Below are 19,428 nucleotides of genomic sequence, written 5' to 3'. Positions count from 1 at the left end.
AGGGAGACGATCTCTGCAGTAATACTCGCAGCGTATTTCCACGAGGTATCCAGGAAACAGGACTGAGGAAAGTTGGGGATAAAAGCTAGGGGTAGCGGGACAAAACACGACGCAAATTTGCTCTTCATGGTTTCATTTGTATTAATCGCAGCTATTAAAAACAAATATCGCCGAGTTATTTCCAGCCGTCCTAGCCTCACCACCCATGAAATGTGAAAACACTTGTTGGAAGGTAATAGAGGTAAACTTATTCATTTCGAATCTTTCAAAACGACCCATTTTGTACCACCCCGTGGACAAAATGGAGCATGGCTCAGACCAAAATCAGACGGAGATCAAAACTAACTCATCCTCTCAATGAAGGCACATGAACTTCTCTAGCCAGACATATCTAGGCAATCATTTCAGACTTTTTATAATGATAAACACACTTCCCAACCGGACTCTGCACTGTTTTCTTCTATGACCCGTAACATACTAGGCAGTTCCACAGCCAAGCTACCCGATATTTTTTTCATTTCCTGAATCAGTCAAATTTTTTTGTTTTGCTGGATAATCTATTCGTCTTCCAATAATGCCTGTTGGATGGACAAGTGAATTGTTTAGACTTGCAGCGCGTCAACTTAAGGTTTTGTGATTGTAGGCCAGACCGAAAAAGCTTGCCTCATTGTCAGTAGCTGTTCTGGGTGGCAGGAAAGACTACGACGCTGAGGTTTGCAAGACGTTATATGCAGTTCCTATTTTTTGTATTCTTTCATTTTCTCCACACCTCTGTAGAGCTCGCCTTTGGGAACACCGAGACTGTTGATGGAATCAGCGTGCGTAGCTTCTCCCCAGAACATTTCAACGCGAAAGCCTTTAATGACAGATGCTCCGTTCGTCCGTGCTTGCGTCCGTCCATTCGTTACGCTCTTGCTCCCATGGCTTCCGTGATCACCCGCCCGGCGCTAGTGCCGGCGAATAATCTTGGAGGCCATGTTGCACCATTGGAAGTTCAGCACACATGCCCGAGGCGGCGCCACTGGCGCACGCGCCGCGCACGCGCCGCGCCCGCGCCGGACGCCTCGAAGCTGTCGACCACGTCGGGTGCAGAACCTCCCTCCTAGCGCTCGCTTCAATGGAGTCTCAGAACGCGGGCAAACACAAGTACTTAACATCTTAAGCACACATCAGTGACAAAAGCAGCAACACCGCTCTAAATGCTTTCGCCTCACCGCACTTTAGGTCAACATAGTGCCCCCTTGAATTTTTTCACCATTCTGCGCGCAAGTCGGCATTCATTGTTTTATTTAAGTGCCTTAGACTATCCTCAATAAGTACCGAGTCGATCACACTTGTCTATAGTTCTCGAGCCCTGCAGTCAGGTGGAAACAAAGCGAAATTATAAAGTAGGTATTGACTTTCATTGATAATACTTGCGCTGGACCGCAGCCTAATATTGACGTGAAACGCACACGCACCAGCGCCTTGCCCTCAGCAATGCAGCTGCGCCAAGATTTAACTTCATTTGCTCTTCAGCACACCGCTCGAGCGTTGTAGACAAGTGTGATTGACTCTGTACTCAACGTTTTATGAAGTCTGCCCCGCTCGTGTAAAATTAGCAGCCGTCACCACATTAATACGCCCTCGTGAACACTGCCCCCAACACGAGCACCCGGGACTGCTACGTGGAATTTCAGACTTCAACGGCCATGGAGAGGAGGGCACGGGGGGGACGGTGAGAAAATTCTGATCCGCAAGCTCGCGACCACATCCGCAAAGGCGACACCGAAAGCGCCAGACGCAAGAGACGGACGGAGCATGATTGTACCTCTCAAGAGTTCGCACCCCACTACGACGACATCCAGCCCGGTTCCGACCCGCCTTCGTGGCTAAGTAGTGGGTGCACTCGACTACTGAGCAGGAGGACCCAGAAAACCAGCCGCAGCGGCGGTATTTTGATGGATGCAAAACTGCAAAGACAAACGCGTGCCGTGCAGCTGTTAAAGTTATTACAGAGCTGTTCTCAACGGCTCCTCTTCCGCACTCTCTAATGGTGGCCAACGAGAAGTGAACGCTCCTGCGCCAGACAAGGCCTAGGTAATGAACGACGTTGAATGATCCATTGCTAATGCACTCAAGCACCACTGTGGGTTGATTACACAAAGTGTAGGTTATTGACTCCATACGGTCAGGATGATAACACAAAGAGAACTTGTAGAGGTAGGTACGAACACGCGAAAAATCATGAAGACGCAGAAAATACTGGAAATACAATCAATCCAGGAGAACGGGGAAGAATAGTGCAAACGGAGCCAGCCTACTCTTGCTGAAAGTTTTGCGTTCTGATACAGGACGGACTGTAGCGCATTAGTTGGTTTAAAAAAACCACTGCTATTTCTGCATCACAGCTCAAGTAACAATTGTGCTCAACATGACAGGAATTTTATACTCCTCTTATTCCACAAGTGTATACATCAAATGTCACAAAAGAAACACTTTAAAGCATAAATGCTCCGTATTTAAGGACATCACTGCTGATGGGTACAAAGAAACAACAGCAACAAAAAAAAATCTAGAGGAGACAGGAGCTGCACCTTATGGACACGAAAAAAATGAAAAATTGAAAATTAGTTTCGAGGAAAGAAAAGGACGCAGCAACTGCCTCAAATATATCTGTGGATATCTGAGCCGCGCCGTAAAGGAAGGGATAAAGAAGTAGTAGTAAGTGGTTTTATTAAAATAGTAGTAAACATGAAGGAAAAATTTGTGTTAGCTCCAGCATCTGCCATTGATACTGAACCACCTGAGACAGATCTCATCGCCCCTGGAAATCAAGGTGCGCTATATACGTGCGGCAGGACGCCCAGAACACTCTCGTCGGCTCGGCGGCGGCGACATCTGACGCCCAGGAGTGCGTGGTTGTGACAGTGCGCGTCGGTGGTGTTGACACGACGGTGGCCAGTGTTTATGTGCGTCCAGCTGTCGCGTGGAACGCGCTGTGTTTTCGTGCTGCGTCTTCATGCTGTGCCCCGCTCCAAATCATCTGTGTTGATTTTAACGCCCACCATAGTGCGTGGGGCAGTGCGTGCCACTCCGCGCGTACAGACGACCTGCAAGAGGCAGCAACACAGCTGGGACTCACCCCGTTGAACACCGGCGAGCCCACGTTTCGACGACCAGGAACAACTGGCTCTGGCATCGACGTTGCCTTCGCATCCAGAGGCATCGAGGCGACATGGCGCCAATAACCATCTCTCTGGGACTCAGATCATTACTCCATCCTAATCGAACCCACTGATATGGAGGCGCGCCAAAAAGGTGCCCACTCCATTACCAAATGGAGTGCGTTCAGGCGGGCGCTCGACGAGGCGGCGGCCACTGGCGCAGATTCTTTTCAAGTCTAGACCGAAGCGCTCTCGCAGTCACCCAACGAGCAGAGTAAAGGGCAGGGCAGCACACACCTGATAATAATAATAATAAGGTTTTGGGGGGGAAAGGAAATGGCGCAGTATCTGCCTCATATATCGTTGGACACCTGAACCGCGCCGTAAGGAAAGGGTAAAGGAGGGAGTGAAAGAAGAAAGGAAGAGAGAGGTGCCGTAGTGGTAGGCTCCGGAATAATTTCGACCACCTGAGGATCTTTAACGTGCACTGACATCGCACAGCACACGGGCGCCTTAGCGTTTTTCCTCCATAAAAACGCAGCCGCCGCGGTCGGGTTCGAACCCGGGAACTCCGGATCAGTAGTCGAGCGCCCTAACCACTGAGCCACCGCGGCGGGGCACACCTGATATGAAGCTGCTCAATCTGCGGGAGAAGAGAAATCGCACTGAGCGACGGGCGCGACGGACTAACAGAGCCGCCGACTGGACTGTCTACAACCGCTTGGACGCAGCAGCGCGCCGCCACGCCAACAACCTATACCGCCGGCAGTGGGCTTCACTATGCCAAAGGGTGGAGGAAGATGTCAGCTCGCGGAGGCTGTTTGACAGCCCGCAGCGCATTACCTAACCACAGGCAAAGCGTAAACTGCTGGCCTACCGCGTGCAATCTCTAGCGGGCTCAGCATTGAAGAGTTGGCAGAGCGGTTTGCCGATCGGTTCGCGCCGCCCAGGCCCGCAAACGCGGCTAACATAGCGGCTCCTGAGCGCCCCAGATGCGACGCCAGTCCCTGGCCCGTCACCTCGGAAGGTCCAAGGTCCGTTCACCGCGGCGGAACTGAACCATGCGCTACAGCGCTGTCGCCGCCGGTCGGCACCCGAACCGGACGGGGAGACATACCAGATGCTGTGAAGCCTGAATGCGCAGGCACGACAGATCCTCCTGCAGCAGACCAAACTGGTGTGGGAACGCGGGGAGCTACCGGAGGATTGGCGAACCGCGGTCGTTTGTCCAATCCGAAAGGCAGGGCGCCCACCTACGGAGCTGAGCGGATACCGGCCAGTGGCATTAACATCGGCGGCAGGTAAGCTCATGGAGCATATGGCGTTCCAGCGTCTGAACGAGCGGGATGCAGAGGCTGATGTGTTTGTCGAGCGGCAGACGGGTTGGCGTGGGATGCGGTGCACGGGTGATTCTATATCGGACTTTGTTACAGCATGGGAGCATGCCAGGGTGGCAGGCAAGGTTGCTCTGCTGCTACTACTGGACGTCTCGGGCGCTTTTGAGAACGATCACCGCACCCCGAAGGGATAAGGGAGGGAGTGAAAGACGAAAGGAAGAAAGGGGTGCCGTAGTTGAGGGGTCCGGAATAATTTCGACCACCTGGGGATCTTTAACGTGCACTGACATCGCACAGCACACGGGCGCCTTAGCGCTTTTACTCCATAAAAACGGAGCCGCCGCGGTCGGGTTCGAACCCGGGAACTCCGGATCAGTAGCCGAGCGCCCTAACCACTGAGCCACCGCGGCGGGTGGTAGAGAAGCTTTCGCTTCAAAATTCCAGCTCTTTGTTCTCCTGTGAAGAGTACTCTGCCTTTATAACAGTGCCTATGTGGCAAAGCAATTTTAAACGTTCTCGTGCCTTGCGCTAAATATTTGTTGCCCGATGTCGGTACTCGCAAGCAGACACATGCGAGTATAACTCCTTTCTTAATCGTCTTAACTTATCTTTATCGGTGTTATCAAAGCCAGAGCTGCGCATTGCTACCAAACTTGCTTCTTTCTTTGCATGGTTCATCCGTTGGCTCGCAAAAGCCAGCTCTATGGCCTGTGACACTATGTGAGCCTGTGAGCTCTATGGCCGTGACTCTATGGCCTGTGAATGGGATGTGCATTTACTGTCAGAATGAAAGCAAAAATTGGAGGGGGAGCGCTTAATTATTAATATGCGATGGCAGTATGTTAGCCCAATAGGTGTTCTCGTTGCTATTAATAAATATATTTCTACTTCTGATTTCTCTTCATATTTTCCTATATACTTTTCCATATATATTTTTCCTCCTCAAAGGTTCATTGTTGCGCCTTGCTCTACTCTTAGCTGTGTAATTCATAGTCATTATCTTTTTTGCTTACTCGTTCTTAGACATTTTAATTTTTACTGTCATCCGCTGTCATTACTTTGGTAATCAATTTTACGGCCATTTCTTATTCTTCACGGGGCAGCTACCTTCTTACCTCTCCTGCAGGATTCCGCTTTCCCCACTTACCCGCACGGAAGTGTTGCAGGTAGCAGTTGGCTCTTCCGTGCACAAATCGTTCCAGGCCGCAAGTGTGCTCAGTAGTGAATTGCTGGACGACGGCGGACACTATTTCTTCACAGTGGGGCTTCTAATGCGAACGCATTATCTCTTCATGGTGATGCTTTTAATGCTAAAGTGTTAAAAGAAATAAGAGACCACTCGATAGAGCCCGCTTTTGTGAGCCGATCGCCAGGTCACCACACTTCATTTTGTCTTTAGTTCAAGGCTGCAGGTCATTAAATTTTCTAGCAACAAAGTCAGATCAAAAGCGACAATCGCAAAAATACTGGCTTCTTACTTCCGGGATAAAGAAGCTATATTGAAATATTAAAAAGAATCTTTCGTCCCTCGTTCATTTTCAGCTTTCTGAATTGAGTGCATCGGAACTGCAAGAATGCTTTCATTGGATACCAAATTCGATTCTCTGAATGAAGATGTTAGCACTGCTAAATGTAGCAACTGAGTGAACAGTAATTTAAACTTACAGGCAAAAGGAAGGTTTTTAAACAAATCTATCGCTATCCTAATGAAATTTCCTTTACCCGTTGGCCTACAGTACTACTTGCAGGTATTCTATGTAAGTGAATGAATCGCTTTATTTTCCAGAATTAAGTGCTGAAAAAATTATTCCTTTTGAAGATTTTCGAACCACTCAACCTTCACAAAAACTTGAACAGTTTAAATATAGACACCTTTCAAAATACGTCCGGCTAGCATAGAGTTTGAGATTAAATTACACTTTCCGAAGGCGTCTGAAATCGGCGATAAGGTCTGATTAGCTCATTAAAAGAATGGTGGGGAGAATGGGCTAGAAAGACTGACCACCTTGTATAACCAATGCCTCATGACCTCGACCGTAGCTGAATCCCGGAGAACGCCAACACTATCTAAATCCATTAGAAAGAAAACTTCGACCTGAAAAACTACAGAATGGTCAATTCCCTGTATGTGTTCTAAGAAATGTTTGCAAAGGTAATCACTAATAGAATCAGCACAACCTTAGACTTCAATCAAGCAAAGGACCAGGAAGGTTTTCTTGAAGATAATCGACAATAGACAATGTTTACACTACCAACCAGGTGATGAAAAAAATTCGGACATTATAACAAACAATTATGTATTAAATAGCGTTCATAAATTACGAAAAAGCACTTTACTTAGTCGAAACCAGTCGTCATTGCGAAATCAGGGTGCAGAAGAAACGTGTATAAAAATGCTGCAAAATATCTATAACAGGTGCACATCTACCGTGATCCTGAATAAAAAAAAAAGAAGGGTGTCGGGCAGGGAGACACGCATTATCTAGAGCTCTTAATCGCTTGTACAAGGAGGTATGCTGATATCTGGATTGGAAACATCTGTAAATGAGAAATAATGAAGAATGCCTTAGTAATTGCAGCTCTGTGGCGACGTTGCACTGCTATGGAACTCAGGGGACGAATTACAAAGTATGATCAGTGTCTTACAAAGGCACAGGAGAACGGCGGGCTTAAAATTATTCTGCAGAAAATTGAAGTACTGCTCAAAAGTCTCGAAAGAGAATAGCAGTTTACTATAGATATCAAGGTGCTGTAAGTGGAAAACGAATACACGAACTTAGGAGAGGTAGCGACCTCAGATCCGCACCACGAGCCTGAAATAACTTGAAGAATTAGAATGTGGGAAAGCGCACATGGCAGGTGCTATCAGGTAATAAATGGCAGTTTATCACTAGCCCTCAAGTGCAAAGTATATAACAGGTGTATCTTAGCAATACTCACCTACGGGGCAGAAACGTGGAGGCTAACGACAAGGGTTCAGCTTAAGTTAAGGACAACGCAGCGAGCGATGGGAAGGAAAATGATAGGTGTAACGTTAAGAGACAGAAAGAGAGAAAAGTGGGCAGGTGAAAAAGCGGAGGTTTATGACCTCCTATTGGAAATCAAGAAGAAGAAATGACCTTTAATGCGAAGGCAAGATAACCGTTGGTCCTTATTAGTAACGGACTGGATACCAAGATAAGACAAGTGTAGGAGGCAGAGGGCAGCAGGAAGTGCGGTGGAAGATTGAGATCAGATTGTTTACCCGGATAAGGTGGTCGCAGCTTGTACAGAACCGGGTTAGTTGGAAAGTTATGGGAGTGGTCTTGCCCTGCAGTGGACGTACTCAGGCTGATGATAATGATAATGCTGATGATGAATTTGGCGTAATGTTGAACGATATATTACGCCCGCCTTTTTGTAAATAATTTCAGAGCTCATCGTCGGTTTACGCGTGTGTATTACGCCCGCATTTTTTTTGTAAATAATTACAGACTTCAGCGTCGTTGTACGTATGACCTGCCACCAAAATTTAATCTCACGGAGCGACCAGCTTCATTAAAACTGCCGTCTTTTGTGAAGGAATTCAGTCGGAGCGATGAAGCTTCGTGCTATACGTACCGGAAGATTAAAATACCTCATAAATTAAACCCAAGAATAAAACTGCTTAACACGCCACATGCAAGCAGCGTTAAGCAATCCCTGCTTTCGCTGAAAAATCTGAGGTAAGCGGTCAGAAAAATGGAGAGATTATAATGGCTGCGGAGAGCTTAAACCGGTTCTGCTGTTATATATTAATTCATGCTCCTTCAAGGGCTTCAACATTTGAATACTGCGTGAAGGGAGGAGAGAGGATTAAGAACAAGCGAAGTTTATGCAAGAGCACTGGCAGGGCACTGTTATACAATACGTTACGAACAAGAAAAAATAAATATAAAAGATTTTGCAATCTACGATGTAGAATGTAAAAATAAAACATTAAATAAACTTAGCAGAATGAAGTAAATTACAGTCACTAATCAAGTCTGAAGAAGTATATGTCATTTAGGAAGCACGCACGGATTCCTCGTTCACTGAATTGGACAAATAAATGTCACTTACATGAAAAGAAACCCGCATGCGGTTCCGAAACGTCACACACTTCTTCAAACCTGGTCAGTGACCGTGATTCACTTCATTCCATACTTGATCAAAAGTATGGTGGAGCTGCCATAAAAAAACGTAAACCAATAAGCTCCTGTCTGTGCCACTAAGTATAACAGGCTTAACCCAATCGTAATATAAATGAAAAGGCCCGAAGGCAATGTTGTACTTTTGCCACCCGTAGGTGGGAAAATAAAAAAAAATGGGGTAATGCTACTAAGCGACCCACAGCCGGGGGAGCGGGCCCGGGGAGACTCCCCTGATCTCCCCTGGGACGTGGCGGAGGGTGTGGGACATAGGTTGTGGGAATGGGACTGAGGGAAGGGTTATGGGTAATGTGATGGGAATGGGGACAGCGAGATATTAACCCTCATTTTATCATCGCTCGACTCCTGTCTGGCCAGGACAGGGAGGGCGTCGATGTTGTCCAATGGTGCGGCTCCACACACGGGATGCCCGACCACCCAACGACGCAATAGCTCCGACTCGGAGACAGGAAATCCTAACCCGGGGCAGCTGCCTCGGGCTCCTCCACGACTTTCAGGGGTCCGGTTCGGCCTTGCGAATCGCTGCCCAGCTACTAACCGTCAAGTGTTTTTTGCGGTTTTTCAGACTCCGGAAGTATGTGTGGTGGATCCAGCCAATGGAATTAGACTCCCGGGGACCCACCTGTGCTTCCAACCAACCAACCTTGCACTTATTTCCTCCCCTGGCTTGCTCCACACCTACTGAGGAGGGAGTGTTCAGGGCCGGGCTGACCGGGCCACAAACCAAGAACCTGGCCGAGGGTGAGATAACCCGGGCCTACTCCACCGTTACTCCACAACATCGACGGTTTTCGCATCGGTCGTACTAAGGTCCCCCGAACCTCGGCGTCCCGCGCTCTAGCCTCACGGCCCCGCGGTCAGCCATCCCTGGCTGCTTCCCCGAGGACATCGCTCCCAAGGAGCCCTTCTGCTGGAAACCCCCGCGCGGACCTGGCCTCTCCGTGGCCAGAAACCGACGCGCCAGCCGGTAGCCACGCACGCCCCCGCGTGCAGAGGCCTTTTGATTTTCGAGCACTTTTTGAGCCCAATTCCGTGAGTCCAACCTGATTATGAAACCAGGCCTGCCTCCGCACAGGCATCGGACCTCACGTGCGCGACTGGCCCACTCAGTCGCTTGGGAGTCGCTGCCACTCCCATGGGGTTTTGCATCACCAGAGGACGGGCCCCGGCCAGCCCATCCCCACCGCTGGAGTTGCACCGGAACAAAGCCTAGTAGCCGAAACTACACCGGCCCGTATCCGGTTGCAGGGGGGGGGGGGGGCACGAGCAGGCCGCAAGGTCGGATTTCCCCCCTCCATACATGATCAGACGAACTTTCATCGAACTCTTCATTATGTTATTTAGCAGAATATTGATTTGGTGGAGTTGTTAAAGGCTGATACCAAATAAACAGCACGAAAAGCAGACAAGCAAGAATAAAGGCAGACCAAGATGAGCGCTTACTCTCAACTATTGTTTATAGCAAAACCCATCTCTTATAAACAGAACACTCAACGACCAGCACGTGATCATAGAGGGTGAAAAAGCACAGAAACCACACAAAGATGCGCGCGACGCTCTAAGGTTGTCGATGAATACGATCTCCTTTGCTGAGAGCCAGCGCTTGTCCTGTGTCCGCCTTTCGGCTTGTCCGTCTGTTATTTGCACTGTTAATTCAGCATGATGAAATATACGCGTAAACGCATAGAGAGGCTTCTTTGAAAGAACGGCAGAGAGGTTGGCCTTAGGGATCATTATAAGGCCTAATACTGTGCTCTCGGAAAGAGAGAACACGCAGAGAAGAGGAGGATAGTAGCTGCGCAAGAAACATAGAAGCGCTCGCGTTCCTTAGAGATCTTCGTAGCTCTCAGGCCGAGCGCCCAGCACAAGGTCCTCCAAAAGAGGTCGCTTGGAGGCAACTCCAAACGAGCACCTTCCCCAATCCCGCGATATATGCCCGCATATACTCTGGTGTCTACTCTCCCTCCTCTCATCTATATGGCCAACATGCCACTCTATCCTATATACTCTGCGCTTGCCCTCAGGACTCCCCTCCGCGAGATTCGCAGCTCTCTAATCCAGACCAGTGGGAGGCCGCATTGCTCAGTTCCGGCTCGGACACACAGATCCAGATCCGGGTTGTGACAAGAGCCCTAGAAGTCGCCGAACGCCACGGGCTCATGGCCACTGGGTGGGGCTATAACCCCACACCAACTGCTACCTTGGTCGACGGCAATAAAGTTTATCCTCCTCCTCCTCCTCCTAAAGTGGCCCGCTCTGGAAACGCGTCAAGGAAGCGCTCAAAGCCACTTCGCACTCATATACAGGGTGTTCTGCAAGAGCGTGCTACATAGTCTCAGTGGCCTCAGAGGAACAGTCTGAGGAGTCCGCGAGTTGAATTAAATGCAGGTAGCTATGCATGAAAGCTACGCTCAATCTCGATGTATCGTGGATACTTGAATGACAAGCAGGGATAAAAGCAGGCGAAAGCAGGTATAGTGTTGTGCAGTGTTCTGAAATTGAGAAATAAAAAGCATCAACTAAAAGTAATTTTAAATGAACTATATTTTTTACATGCCTGAAATGGGAAGATTTAACCTGTCAGCACATGCGTTAAAATGTACGGCGTAGTTTTATTTATTAAATTATTGTTTTATTTATATATATATATATATATATATATATATATATATATATATATATATATATATATATATTTATTTATTTATTTATTTATTTATTTATTTATTTATTTGACCCTCAAAGGTCCCTCGCGGGACATCACATGAGAGGTGGGCACAAGAACAGCGGTTAACAATGAATGTTACATGAAAATCATGACGATGACATGGCTTTGTCGATGGCAGTCTTGAAATGGGCTGGATCAGGGATTAGTGCTAAGTCGCCGGGAAGGTCATTCCAGTCGTGAGCTGTGTGGACAAAAAATGATTTCTGAAATGTGGCAGTGCGGGCAAGATGCTAGATGACGCTGTTTGGGTGGCCTGTGCGGGGTGTTCGACGTACTGGCAGAATGGGCTTGATGTCATGGGGTGAACAATGGAAAAACCGCGCGAACTTGAACACGGACGGAAGGAACAGAACAGACGGACGCTGACATACAACTGAAATTTTATTGCTGTGAGCAGGGAAATAAATAGGTGCCACCAAAAAACAAAAAAGCACAACATTCACAATTCATTCACATCACCGAGGAAGCCATCGCTATGTCACTTACGTGTGGTTAAAGTGTCAAGTTCTTTGCATGAAATTGTCAATGAGGGGCTGCTGACACATGTATCTGCTGATCTGGCGATCACGTTCGCGCTGTTTTTCAGGAATATGTCGTACCAACTGGCCCAAGCATCTGTTTTAATGGAAGAACCTGTGATAAAGGCAGACACGTGAAATTCGGCGACGGGAAGCGAGAGAAGGAAGTTTTAGTTGGAACTTCAAGGCGGATATGCTAGAGTATCACGAGTAGTTTGCAAGAATAAAGCCAGTGGCCCGATTCTGATCATATTCAAGGGCTGAGGTAAGGTTAGACTGATGGGGGTTAAATATTCCGCAAGCGTATTCAACCTTAGGTCGCACAAATGTTTTATAAGCTAGTAATTTTAAAGGAGAAGGTGTCATGCGCAGGTTACGACGGAGATACCCAAATGCTCGGTTAGATTAGTTTATTACGTGTGTAATGTGGCAACACCATGATAAGTCACCAGCGAGTTTAATACCAAGATAATTAAAAGAGTTAGTGGGAATAATGACAGTATCGTTAATTTTATAAGTAAGCGGAGTATAATTTCGGCGGCGATGAAGAGAAATTTATACAGTCTTTGTAGTATTTAGGGACATTAGCCACGTAGTGCACCACAACTCTATTTTATCCAGGTCATTTTGGTTTTCACGGCACCTGTCTCAAAAATTAATTCCTGCCTAATACCGATGTTGTTATTTGTATCGAAACATGCTTTCAGTTGGTGAATAAAGAAAATAACCTCTGCAGCTAACAGTTGGCACAAGCTTACCTCTTGGACGTTTTCTGTGTTCCCCTCAGCTTGTTACTTTGTATAGGCATGCGCACATCACCTGCGCTTATTGTTCTATTTTCGGCATTTGATAGTGCTCTGTTAGAATCTCACAGCAGGGCGCACCACTCAGACATGAGCAGTGATAACGTGCAAGTTTCGTTCATTTATTTTTTGCTGTTCTGTGTTCTCCACTCCAAATGTTTATCCTTGGAGTAAAGGTGACAAGAATCTGCTGGAGTCGATGATGCCAGAGAAAGGAATTAAGGAAGGACACAGAGAAGGAAGGCAGGAGAGGAGGTGAAGAAGAAAATTATATAGCCTCGACATTTACATGGGCTTATATGAGAGGCCAGGCTTCAGTACTTCTCTGGTGTACATAAAACCAATCCTGCTGCGGCCGTGTCAAGAGCAGCTTCCATAGGTAGCTTAATCGATTGCTTCCGGTTTGTCCCCACGCAGACCACCATTTCTTGTAATCTCATGCACACCATATTATCAACGACCTCATCCAGAGGCCGATAACAGAAGCAGTGGTGGCTGCGCATTTACGAATCCAAAGACGAACTACATAAATAATTAAATCAGTGCTCAAATTGTACGCAGTCATTACGTTATTCTGGTCCAGGTAGCCGGTTACTTTGCAAACCTTTCTTCTTAATTATCTCTCATACTTACCTGGAAGGTTGTAATTGGGAGGTTATACAAAATAACCTCTCAGCCTGCGACACACTACCGGAGCAAACCGGCCCAAGCCCAAGGCCTCCATTTTTCACCCTGCCCTTCACCATCATCGCCTTCTCTGAAAAATGAAGCCAGCAAAGAGAAACAGTGCACTTGTGAGGAGAGACAAGAGAAAGGCCATTTTCTGATAGCAACAAACAGAAGAATATAGCTACCAAAGGAACCACCGAAAACACAGCGGAGATGTTTGTTTACAGGTCGCACTAATGCTATACGCCGGGCACAGGAGCTCGTCACTCATGACAAGTTAATTCCGTGTGATGAGCCCCTCCTTTTTTTACGAGCAGGGCAAGCGCAGCTGCTGCACAGTTTCGCATCGTGCTTGACAAAGAGAAGAGAAGCCTTCTCTGCTTTATGCAGCGACTACGTTTGTTGACCCTCATCCCCCCCTTCTTCTCTCCTGAAACTCGATGGCTTTTCTGGAGCGCTACAGCATGGAAAACTCGAATCGAATTGAGCTTCACGGACCCGCATTTACGATGAGCTGTTCGGGGAGATCTGCTCTTGCTTGCATGGAGAATCGGCGCGGCCTATAGAGACGCTGTCAAATTGAGTTTCGGATTGCTCTGTTTTCCACGCTCTCAAGAAAAGCATGCAGTGGCATGGCTGCTAGGAAGGGACGAAATGCTTTGGTATCGTGAGCCGTTTTAAAAGACAAAGCAGTGCAGGCCTGTGGATGAGGCAGAATGGTCTTTAGAGGTGAAAACTGAGAAATTAGCTATTGCGCAAAGACCGCCGACATTCTACTATTATGCTCCACTTGGGGGTTTTAGGGAGACAAAGGTGTTAGCATGAGTGCTCTGAGAAAAGTCTAAAAGGTAACAATGTGCAAAAAATTGTGCTAATAGAATATTCAGTCAATACTTGGTTTATTTGCCTCGGTTCTAATTAGTGTTTGTCGCGATGATCGGATTGACAAGGAGCAGTTCCCTTACTTCAAACCTCAACATAGAAGATCAGAATTCAGCCGTATGAAGAACCACGCACCGTGGGTCGTCTGGATGGCGTGTTGAATGTTGCCGTTTGCGATGCCGGAGAACATCAATCCCTGATTTCCCAGGAAGCATTTACGTGTGAAGAAAATGAGATATCGCAGTCTCTTAAATGGACTGCGTTTTCCCCGCCCTGCACGCTAGGCAAATGGGTCACCGGGTATGCACCATGGCTGATAGGTATACTCGCACGCGCAAGCAAGTTAACGACTCTTTTTCCAAGAATATTTCCATGACTTCAGATCCGAGAATAATATAACAAGCCCTATCACCAAAATCAACGGCGTTCAACCTCCGCTGCCTTCTGACGTTTATGGCTCACCCTGGGCATAACTTAATCAGGACGGTTATTCTTAATCAAATTCATGAGCCAAGCAATATAAATGGGCAAAGACTAAAATTTACGGTGCAGAGATTGACCCCAACTTGTCTTTTTCACTAAAGTTTTCTTCTTCCACACCACAAAAATAGTGTATTTATCAACGAATCTATGCTTCTGCGTCTAAAAGTTGACAACGACGCGCCAACCACACCACAACCTTCGTAAGCTGAAAGTCTAAGAAATGTTGCTAACGCTAATCCATGACACGTGATGGCGCGAAGCACTAACTACTCACTGAAAAATGTAGCGACAAGGCAGTTAAACCAATTAGATTGCTGAACTGCTGTCTAACCGTGTAGTTCATAAAATTTTATTCGTGTAGCTTTCACAATCATAAAGGTTTTGTGGGAGAGCAAAGAATTGAACAGGGCTACATTGCGTGGCAATCACAAGGCTGAAAAGTCTAAAACTGGTCATTCGTTTATTTATTTCTTTTCTTTCCTTTATTTGTTACTTCATTTACTCGCTAACTTGCCCTCATAATGAACGATGAAAAAAAACGATTATGAAATTGCCGCCCGAGTAAGATATCCCGGCACAACCTAAAGAAACACAAAACATGAAGTTTTTGTTACCTTCTTCTTCTGTTGTTGCTAGGAAAAATGAAAAGGAAAAGGCACAGGCCTGCCCGCTGGCTCAAGCCGAGCCACAATCGCTACCACGTGCGGAAAGTAGGAGAGTTTAAAGATAGGATAGAAAAGACGCGCGCTATAATGTCCCAGGCCGATCCCGGAGGCTGTGCAATACCGGGCCAACCGGTGGCGGAAGTGAAGCAATCTTCAAGCACACCGCCACATTTCCAAAAATATGTTGGGTTCAAATGGAACCCGTATCAGATATTCTATACCCGAAAACGGCCCACGGGCATTCGAACCAACGTTACGTTGTTATGTTTTCGCAACTTTCACCCTGCATCTGTTACGCAACCAACAAGTGGAATAGTTGCAAAGCACCGCTTCCTTGACTGTAGTTTCCGTAGAAATTCGGTATAGTGTTGAGGCATGACTCAACATTCTAATGATTCTGGTGCTGAAGCTGATTACACAACATGAATTGATTTTGATGATTGGTGACCAGGAAATGAGAGACGTGCTAACTGTCGCATTTCTCGGTAGATACCTCAACTGCGCCGTGAGAGAATGGAGGAAGGCGATAGTGAAAGAAGAAAGAGAGATAGAGATGCCGCAGTGGAGGGCTCCGGTATAATTTCGACGACCTGGGGATCTTTAACGATAACTGACATCACATATCACATAAGTGCCTTTTGAGTTTCGCCTTCGTCGAAACGGGGACGCAGCGGTCGGGTTCGGTGAACGGAGCATCCGCCTCGTATCCGGGAATTGCGAGGTTCAAACCCTAGCACCGCCTGGTACCATTTCGGGTACAATGCGCATAAGCTTTTTTATGGCGTTTTGCTCGGCTTCCCTGTGGTGAAATGCTTCAAAAACGTTTTCCTGACCTCAACTTTTGTAGACGAAAAACGCAATGTGTCAAGACGCCCATTGTCTACGTTACCTTTGCGTCTTTACCCTCATTCACCATCATCATTATTATTACCTAGGAAGTGTTCCAAAAAATGCCTACCGTTCTTCGCTGCCGAACAGGTGTTCAGCTAAAGTTGGCTTGTCTTCTTTCCTTGCCTTAATTATGCTTTATTTTAGAACAAGACTACTATTAGACGCAATGTATATATAAACGGCTGTCTTTGAAGCTAGAACTGCGCTATTCAACCACGCTTCAAGTTCAGAAACGCACTCACGGCATGAAATAAATGTTCATTATTATTCGCTACCTGCGCTTTAATCATTTAGGAAGAAAATCTCCTCAGCGGTCGCCGTCACGAACTACACTCACTGACAGCACAGCGATTTTTTTTTACTTTGTCGTTCTTGTCGTCTTCGTTCTCATCATATTTTAACGCAGCGACATTAGGCATCCTTTACTATGCATTCATATATCGCTGGGAGTCCTCATGCCACACTTTGGCGCAGTGGTGCAGCGGTTAAGCGATGCGCCACTGCCCTGCGATGACAGGTACTTCCAGCGGTGGGGCTTGTCGTATCCAGGTTCTTCTTCCCGAGGAGGCTCTCGCGATCGATCATTCAGTTAACTGCAATCTGCCACGGTGAGCAATTTGTTCGCAATCCTGTGAGCAGGGCTTCGCTCATAGGGCACCTGAGGCTTCATTTTCTCCGCAACATCCTTTAATGCTCATGCATTATTAATACGACCGTCTTCAAATACCAGATGGTAATAATACCGTGTTCTGTTAGTCTATGGTTTTTCCGCTTGCATAGTGTAGCTCTGCTCCTTGCGGGTTTTTCATAACGTCTATGAAATAGAATTCAGGGCCGCTATTAGGCCCAGTCATCACTTTATTTGTTCACGTAAGTAATTATAAACAGTATTGCACCTAATGTACCTATTTCTTGAGTGTGTTTAGATAACCGTGCGTGCATGCGTGCGTGTGCGTATGTGCGTGAGCGTGCGCACACATACATACATACATACATATACATACACACACACAATCATTTCGAAGCAAAAGATATTTGTAAGCTTTGCTGTTGCTGCTTCGTAAGTCATCGAGAGAGAATCAAAGTAATCTAATAGAAGAAACGTACTTCCTTTCTGTACACAATTTCTGAATCACACCGGTGCAGAATATTTTATTGCTGCGTTCATTTCTGCTTTTATTTTTTCTGGTTGTTTAGCGAAGTCGGGCCTGCTCACGGATCAGCGAGTGAGTGAACAGCTATATACACGAACTAGAAAACGAAGCAACAAAAAGTAAGCAAACGAAAGAAAAACAAAAGAAGCTAATGTAGTCAAATAAACACAGCAAGAAAGCAAGAAAATAAAGAAGAAAAGCACAGGTCTAAAGTTAGTGCCTTTACTCAGTCAACGTAATATTTACTTTTTCTTCACTTTTTAACGGTGCCAGTACCAAACAGCTGCTTAAATTTCAGAATCTTCAGATCCACGAACTTCGCTTCAATAGGTTTAACCCTGCTTCTTTCTTGCTCCTTAGGTGCTCAAAGTTTCTGTGAGCGCGCAGATACTTTACTCGGCGTGAAAAAAAGTGTGATTTTCGTCAGAACTCAAGAGCGTAACGTTTCTCTCTCTACTACTTTTTTTGTTCTGCTGTTAATCAAAAACCTTGAACAGCGACCCTTAAACGCAGATTTGTTAATCGCTTTCGTAACCACCAGCTGGAAAGCAGCCAAACAAGACGTCAAGCGTTTCGACAAGCTATTACGACGCTGCGTAGTTTATAAATCACGCTGCCACCCTCTAAATTCATTTTACGTTGGCGCGGTTGGCGTCTACACACGCGCTGAATGGAGATCACTACACGCCCACAGCTGTTCACTTGTCTCTCCTTCTTTCCACTGGTTACTTTTTCTTGTGTTCTCCGGGCTACATTGTTCATAGATGACGTCAAAACCATACATAACACGTTCGACTTCTCCTGCCCCCCCCCCCCTTCCTTTGTTTCCCAGAAAGTTTCGATCAACGCCATCTGCGGCAGCGCAGTGTTTCGCTGTCGCCTAGGGTATTGACTTTTCATAAGCTTAGCTGCGCTTTGCACACCTCGCCTTAGACCGCAACAACACCGGATCCCAGTGTTCATTACCGCGCCCCATCGGGGCCTCGATAATAAGCGACACGCTCATGCATAAACCATTAAGGCTGTCTTCATGAGACGCAGAGCGAGAGAGAAAAGAAAATAGGAAGTATAAGAAGGAGAGAAAGAGCAGGAAGTTAAAGACAGACAAAAAAAATCGGGACAGCTGCCAGGTGATCCTCCTAGCACGGTGCGCACTTCAAAGTATCTCGGCGGCGAGCTGCTGCGAGACACGGTTGAGATAGCACGCCACAGCACCTTGCACTCCTGTTCTTTGCAGCTTTAAAGAAGAATGAAAAAAAGAAATGTGCGAGGCGGCGCTGTCGTCTTTCGAATAAGACAAAACAGTGGAGCGCTGAGAGGCCGGTAACTGGCGTCAAGCATTGAGGGGGTGAATTTTTAATTAAAAAAAATCCTTTGGACAAACTTTGTTCTGGCGCTAAATCGGTCTTTTGTGATCAGCCGGACGCTTGGACGCCGGGTGATTACGAAGCTTTAAGTCTTGAGCAAAGGGTGGAAATTTTGGTGCATGAAGACGCTGTTGGCGACCATGTTCACGACAGAGATTGGCTCTCGGGCTTGGTCGCTAGTTCGCTCAAACTCTAGTGATTGGTAGGCAGCTCAGGGTATCCCTAAAGCGTTTTCTTTTTCCTTTCTTTTGAAGCGAAGACCTTTGAATACTCGACGTGTCATTAGCCGATAGCAGATATGCCTTCTACAGGGGTTCATGGATGTTGGGAGGTAAGGAGCTGAGGTTTTCTTGTAGCTAAATGCGTCCACCTTCTGGGGATTTGTCATTCATTTTTGTTTCTTCTGCTCTTTTAATGGTTCCTGACAACTTCCCAGAAGCATGGGGGCCACAAATGTCGTATTACTGTCGAAGGAAACGCTTGCGCTCACCTCTGCTCAAGAAAAAAAACAAGTCTGTTTTGTGTTAGTTTTCAGATTGAAAATTCAAGGATGTCATGAGCATTCGCTTCCGTTTGCCACGCATTAAGTTGTGGCCTCTAGTTTAGCATGTTGTCT

The sequence above is a fragment of the Amblyomma americanum genome, chromosome 10 (genome assembly GCF_052857255.1).
Source record: "Amblyomma americanum isolate KBUSLIRL-KWMA chromosome 10, ASM5285725v1, whole genome shotgun sequence".
Lineage (NCBI taxonomy): Eukaryota > Metazoa > Arthropoda > Arachnida > Ixodida > Ixodidae > Amblyomma > Amblyomma americanum.
This window is presented reverse-complemented; position numbering follows the sequence as displayed.